Genomic DNA, 7,567 nt, shown 5'->3' on the forward strand with positions numbered 1-7,567 from the left:
CACTATTAAATCTTAAGTATATTATTAACTTTTATACAATAAATAAAATTAAAATTTAAAAAATATAAAAATATTAACGAATAATGTAAAACAACCTCGTAATATTGGGGAGAAACTAATTTCTAATATTTAAACTATATATAGTATTATTAGTGCATTTTATTTTATTTTTCTGCTCAAAATGATTTTCCTTTTTGTTCCTTTTTTTATTTTCTTTTTCTATATTTTTTAGATTATGTTTTTATTAATATTTTAATCAACTAATCACCACTTTAATCCCAGCTTGAATACCACCACTAGTTACTATTAAAATTATATAAGTTTTTTTAGTAAGCATGCTTTAATTGCTTTAGTATATGTAAAACTAATTTTAATATCCCTCAATCACCAATGAGAGTTTACTTACTAACACACGTCATCAACAATACTCTACACAAACGTAAGCTCTATGAACTTGTCAGTTTCCTACACACTTTCCTACTTGAATATCTCTCAAAATTAATATCCAAATGTAACATCAAAGAATTCATTTTCACCTTTTCATGTGTCCATAATTAACTTTCAAACTTTTTAAATAGCAGCCACTATTGCTACCATTAAACACGACATAATAGGAAGCTTCAAAGATGGTCATAGGAAGGTCACAAGGAAAGCTTCACTATCAGGAAACTATATGATCAAGAACACAAATCTGAAAATCAGAACTCAAAATGGATGCATATAATCCAATGTCTATTATCCTACAATTATAAGTCAGCAGGTTCACCTGATATGGATTATTATGATGTTCCAAATCAGCCCAATTCCGAGTTTTTCGATAACTTTTTGGCTATTAATGATTGGTTAAATTATGAAGATCAAGCATCCATTGTTCCTGAATATCCGGATTATAATTCAGTTTATGCGTCACCACCCGCCGTTGATGATGGAAGTCAGTCCAATGGTAGTTGTAGCAGCAATCTTCGAGGAAACATAACTGTATGAAAACTCATTACAATAACGATCTAAGATGTATATCGATCTAAACACTACTTTTTAATCAAATATATTCAAGATGTATATTAGCGATAACATACTTACTGTATTTTTATATACAGTTGATTAATAATATATAACACTTTAAAGGAATCTAACCAACATAAATACTATGATTACTGTCGGTATATATATATATATATATATATATATATATATATATATGTCCATGCAAGTGGCATGCTCAAGATTGACTAAGAAGAGGTTTTGTATGTTATCAGGTGCCGGTGGAAGTGTGCAGCCCAAAAAGGCTACAAAAGAGAAAGTTGCCTTCAAAACCAAATCACAAGTAGAAATCCTAGATGATGGTTTCAAATGGAGGAAATATGGAAAGAAGATGGTGAAGAACAGCCCAAACCCAAGGTAACAAGGTCAATTATGTCATTTTACAATAGCAATAAGATGTGTTCAGATCATCTAACATCTAAATCAATAATAAGAAATATAACATGGTATATGTTATGTTACAGGAATTATTACCGTTGCTCAGCAGAAGGATGTTCAGTGAAGAAAAGAGTTGAAAGAGATGTAGAGGATGCGCGATACGTAATCACGACCTATGAAGGTGTCCATAACCACCAACGCCCTTCTAACTTTTGATAACTTGTATTATTATGATGATGCCAATGTAAATTTGGTCTACTATGTTTTTCACTGTTGTAAGAAGAAAGTTTTTAGTTTGGTTGCTTTTTATTTTTATGATCAAGTTGGGGTTGTAAAATTATATCTAGAAATATCAATCCTAGTTCTTATCCAAACACACTAATTATTTATATATATTCGATGTGGATATGAATATCAAGATGTTTATATAGTTATTAAAAGGTATCTACTATGCCACTTAAGCAGTTAATACATTAAAAACGCTTACCTTAACAAATTTAACTTAAAACGTTGGAAAATCTTTTTCTTTTCGAATCTTTTATCGAGTTGTCTCGGTAATCGAAAATAATCCAGAAATAAAATCTTTTTGAAATTTTTAATGTTTTCAAGCTAAAACAATAATCAAAGCAAAGATAAAATGTAAATTACGAAAGCATAACATATTTTTGTAAGTTGATCAGGAAATAATATTGATCAAGAATTATCCATAACATTTTTATCTTTCAGCTTTATTATGATTGTTATTAAGTCAGTCATTGATATTATAATCCAAATTAATTATCAATTTGTCCATTTTATATCGGTTGTATTAACAGTCCAATTAACCCAGTAAACATGGTTCAAAATATGAAATCAAACACTCATTAAAATCGCCTTTACCTGCTGAGTACAATGAACTCACTCAAAGATCAATTCAATAATGTTAATATTTTTGAAAAATTTTGGCAGAGTATCTCTTGGTTGCTCGAGTTTCTAGGTAGTAATAATATGAACGAATGAAGATCCATTCCTTTACCCTTGGGTTAATATATGCCGTACACTTGACATATATCCCAAGGCAACGAATAGTCTCATTCGTTATGTTTAAATAAACGATGACAATTCATTAGTTAATAGACTTAACAATAAACACATACGTTAAACCATAACGAATAACCTCCTATTATTCGTTATTCATTCGTTAAAATATTTCAACGAATCAATACTCATTTGTTATCAGATAGCTGAAGCGAATGTGCATTAACGAATGGTCATCCATTCATTCTTTACATTAACAAATGAGTACACATTCGTTACAACATTGTAACGAATGATGAAATTACCTTTAAAAATGGATTTTTACCATTCAAATTCAATAAATTAATCATCAAAACCAAAGTTTTGATACTTTTACCTTAAAAATACTTTAAATTTTTAACCAAAAGATAAAAACATCGGCAATACGTTGGAAGATTGGATGTCGTGATCCCATTTGACTATGCAGACTTTCAGCTCAGAATCATATAACCATGAGATTATATCATCTCTCACCGTCTTCGAGGCTTTGAACTTCCTCATTTGATATGCAGTAGCATGAGCTTTTAACTGCTTGTCATCTTCACGTTCTGCATACCCTAAAACATCAATAAGCTTGTTCATCCGAGCCTTATTGTGTCCAAACATCCCTTCGAATACATTAACCTCCGAATCCTTCAATCCAGAACCAGCTTCACTTACTTTCGTCTTCTTTTTCTTCTTCTCCAAACGTTATTCAGTCACTTGATAATGCTCGGTTGTGAAGAATGGAATCCCTTCATCTGTATTAGTATGAGTGTACAGATATGGGTGTTCCTCTGACGTCACGTCTTCTATCTCCAAATCGTCATAATAAAATGACGTATTCCCAGTTGGAATACTCGTGTCAAATATTACGTCTTAATCATACACGACCTCCACGTCGTTGTCTTTCTCCAATTCATCTACCTCTTCCTCTTTCAACCACAGAAGAAAACGATTTGATCTTTTGTTAATGAATGATAAACAAACTCACCTTCTTCGATCTCGTCTACATTCACCATGCCCATCACAATACCCTTATCATAATACATGAACAATATCATGTTCGCCTTAACTAAATCTATCGGTTGCACATCAGTAGTATCAGTATATACTACTAATTGCTTACCCGATCCTTCACCACCAACACTACCACTTGATGCACCGGTATCAGTACCTAGTTGATGCTTACCATCACTTGCACCTACCTTAGGGTCTTTATCATCATCGTTGCCCTTCAGTTTTTTTAATAAATCTTCTTTACATGCCAACTGAAGGATAACCACGTCATGTTGTTTTTTCTTCTCCCCCTGAGCAGTAACCAGAGTACGCAACTCTTGATTTTCGAGTTGCACATATGATAAATGGCTAACCATCTTCCTTTAATCGGCATGCATATGCTCTTGAAATAGACAATCACCAGTCATATGGTATTTTTGCAAATGTTCCAAATTCAACAACTTCAAGATCTGTTGCTGAATCGGCAAATTGAAGAACATTGGGTTAACCAGTTGCATTAGACCTTCCGGGCGATTGAATGACATATATGAGTAGTCCGGTCGTTGCATAGGGCTCTGAATAGGATTTGTAGTAGCAACGGTTTGTTGAGGAGTCGACATCGGAGATAATACAGCTTGAGGAATAGATGCGACCCACGGGTCAGTCGAGACTGTTGTTGATAATGTAACCATCAGTGTACTTGTAGGTGTAGTAGCCACATGTGTTTATTGAGACGATACATTAACAGTTTGACGTGGTACGAAATCACCAATTTCCACACCAGAACCTCTACAATTTTGAGGTTTAGCAGGCTTACCAGTTGCAATAGCCTTTCCTTTATGTTTACGCTCCGCAACATCACGAGCTATGTCTCCATCATTCCCATCATTCCCACAATCATCATCATTGTTCCCACCTTCTCCACATTCACATTCATTCATGGATCCAACGATCATTATATGGACATTCATAATTAACACGAGCTAGATAACCAATAAGCCTTTTGAACTTAGGCCTATTCTCAGTATTCTGATTTCGATACGTCCAAACACACCTCATTGTGTCTTCGTTCATGTGTTTTAAAATCAACAAATCGTTGAATTATTTGGATCTTTCACCATATTCGGTTCAAGATGGTTGATCATCAGCTGCAAGAACCTCGGGTACATTAGGAACTTGCTCTTCACATAGCGCATTGTAAAATTCTCCTTTAGGGGATAAAACACAAGCTTGGAGAAGTTAAATGGCTTGTTCAGAACCAATGCCACGAACGCAGATTGCAACATGATACGACATTCGCCATAACCACCTTTACGCCCACAGAGATAATGTATATGTACGTGTAGAAGGTACTTATAATGCTCGAATAAATACCCCTTGTTGTATTGGGACTTAATAAGATTTACTTTGTACTCAAATGCCCAAACAACCCACGTATCAAATATTTATCAAACTCACACTGGTCATCAATAGTAACCTGAAACTGCAATACCTTTCGAATTAACGCTACGTCAATTATAATCTTCTTGTTCTCCACAGTGGCTTCGATGTGATTCTCTTCTTGGACATACTTTGTAGTATTCCAGAAGCCTCTGATGATGCTAAAATAAATAGGAGTGTCGGCAGAGATAGTATAATTAATCCTCGAACGCCTGAGGAACGATATAACATCACCAAACATCGGTCTACCAAAGAAGTCTTCAACCAAGAATACACATATATTATTTTCTTGTAATACATCAATTCATCTATATGTACTTCTTCAGCTTGAAAAACTGGTTGCTCCTGAGCCGGAGCCTCGATATTCATCTCCTTGGCCATATCTGTAAAAAGTGAACATTTAGTATACATTATATATGTTTAAGAATCTTTAAAATTTTACTAACACTTGATAAAATTTCATTCTGATCAAAACTGATCAACCTTTCATTCGTTACTTATTATTAATATATGGTTACATTCATTACATCAAAGAAAACGAATGAGTACATTTGTTGCAAATAACTCTCATTCGTTAAACAAGTTTAACATATGATACTTATTTGTTACATTACATAATGAAAGAATTCACATTCATATCAATATCACGAATGTACATCCCATTCGTTACAAAGAACGAATGTAAGCAAACTGATGATTAGTTTGACTTTATTAGGTCAAGGTCAATATTACCAAAAAATTCAGTCGATTTTTTGATTTTGAAACACAAGAATGAAGACACAATGAAGGGTGTTTGGACGTATCAAAAACAGACTACTGAGAATAGACCTAACTTCAAAAGGCTTATTGGTCATCTAGCTCGTGATAATTATGGATGTCCATCTAATGATCGTTGGATTCATGACGACTTGGATTCTGAACATGAAGGTGGAAAAGGTGGGAACGATGGTGATGAAGGTGGGAATGATGGAGATGCTGCTCGTGATGTTTCGGAGCGTAAACGTAAAGGCAAGGCTATTGTAACTGATAAGCCTTCTAAACTTCGAACTCGTAGAGGTTCTGGTGTGGAAATTGGTGATTTCGTACCACATAATACTGTTAATGTATCATCTCAATAATCACCTGTGGTTACGTTATCAACAACAGTCTCACCTGACCTGTGATTCGCATCGATTCCTCAAGTTGTATTATCTCCGATGTTGACTCCTCAACAAACCATTGCTATTACAAATCCTATTCAGAGGCCTATGCAATGACCAGACTACTCATATGTGTCATTCAATCGTCTGGAGGATCCAATGCAACTGGTTAACCCTAATGTTCTTCGATATTCTGATTCAGCTACAGATCTTGAAGTTGTTGAATTTGGTACATTTGCCAGAAAACCAGATGACTGATGACTGTCTATTTCAAGAGGATACGCGTTCCGATAAAATGTAGATGGTTAGCCATCTATCATATGTGAAGCACAAAAATCAAGAGTTGCGTACTCTAGTTACTGCTCAGGGGAAGAAGAAAAAACAACATGACAAGGTTATCCTTCTGTTAGCATGTAAATAAGACTTGTTGAAAAAACTGAAGGGTAACGATGATGACAAAGACCCTGAGGTAGGTGCAAGTGATGGTAAGCAGCAATCAGGTACTGATACTGGTGTATCTAGTGGTAGTGTTGGTGGTGAAGGATCGGACAAGCAATTAGTTGTGTATACTGATACTACTGATGTGCAACCGATGGATTCAGTTAAGGGGAACATGATATTGTTCATGGATTATGATAAGGTTATTGTGATGGGCATGGTGAATGCAGACGAGATCGAAGAAAGTGAGTTTGTTGATGATTCACTAACAAAATATCAAATCTCCTTGCTTCTGTGATTGAATGAGGAAGATGTAGATGAATTGGAGAAAGAGGACGACGTGAAGGTCATGGATGATGAGGATTTAATATTTTATACGAGTATTCCAGCTGGGAATACTTCGTTTAGTTATGACGATGTGGAGGTAGAAGACGTGACGGCAGAGGAATACCCAGATCTGTACACTCGTACAAATATAGATGAAGGGATTCCATTCTTTACTACTGAACATTATCAAGCTGCCGAAGAACGTTTGGAGAAGAAAAAGAAAGATAAAGAAAGTGAAGCTGAATCTGGTTCGAAAGATTCAGAAGTTAACGTATTTGAGGGGATGTTTGGACACAATAAGTCTCGGATGAACAAGCTTATTGGGGTTTTAAGGTATGCGGGACAGGAGGACCAAAAGCCGTTGAAAGCTCATGCTACTACTTATCAGGTGAAGAACTTCAAGGCCTCGAAGACGGTGAAGGGTGATATAATTTCTTTGCTATATGATTCTAAATTGAAGGTTTGTATCGTCAAATGGGAACACAACATCCAATACTTTCAACTTATTGTCGATTTCTAACATTACCAAGGTGCGATGTTCGTACACTGGCCAACAGATCGTTCGTGAATCGTGGTGAAAACCAGATGGCAGATTGGTTGTACAGTCAGTTGTTACATGAGGTAAAATATGGGTTTAAGTTTTTCAAGCCACAGGTTCCTACTCAAAAGTACATTGATGAGATAGATCCGAGAACTAGCTGGAGGAAACTAGTTGTTATAGTAAAGCCGCCTTGTACGCTGAAGAAATTTCCTATTAAGACTTTTCCCCA

The 7,567-nt window shown here is 35.0% G+C and overlaps 1 pseudogene across 1 annotated transcript; it reads left to right on the forward strand.

Moving 5' to 3' along the window:
- Positions 1 to 461: 461 nt before the first annotated feature.
- On the forward strand, positions 462 to 1,660 carry LOC143590220 (putative WRKY transcription factor 45; annotated as a pseudogene). The gene is made up of 3 exons (XR_013145434.1): positions 462 to 978; positions 1,238 to 1,398; positions 1,506 to 1,660. The product of XR_013145434.1 is annotated as a putative WRKY transcription factor 45 (transcript).
- The last annotated feature ends 5,907 nt before the right edge of the window (positions 1,661 to 7,567 follow it).

The sequence above is a fragment of the Bidens hawaiensis genome, unplaced genomic scaffold (assembly GCF_021521415.1).
Source record: "Bidens hawaiensis isolate Kalapana, Puna unplaced genomic scaffold, B.hawaiensis_p1.1 tig00001647_1, whole genome shotgun sequence".
Classification (NCBI taxonomy): domain Eukaryota; kingdom Viridiplantae; phylum Streptophyta; class Magnoliopsida; order Asterales; family Asteraceae; genus Bidens; species Bidens hawaiensis.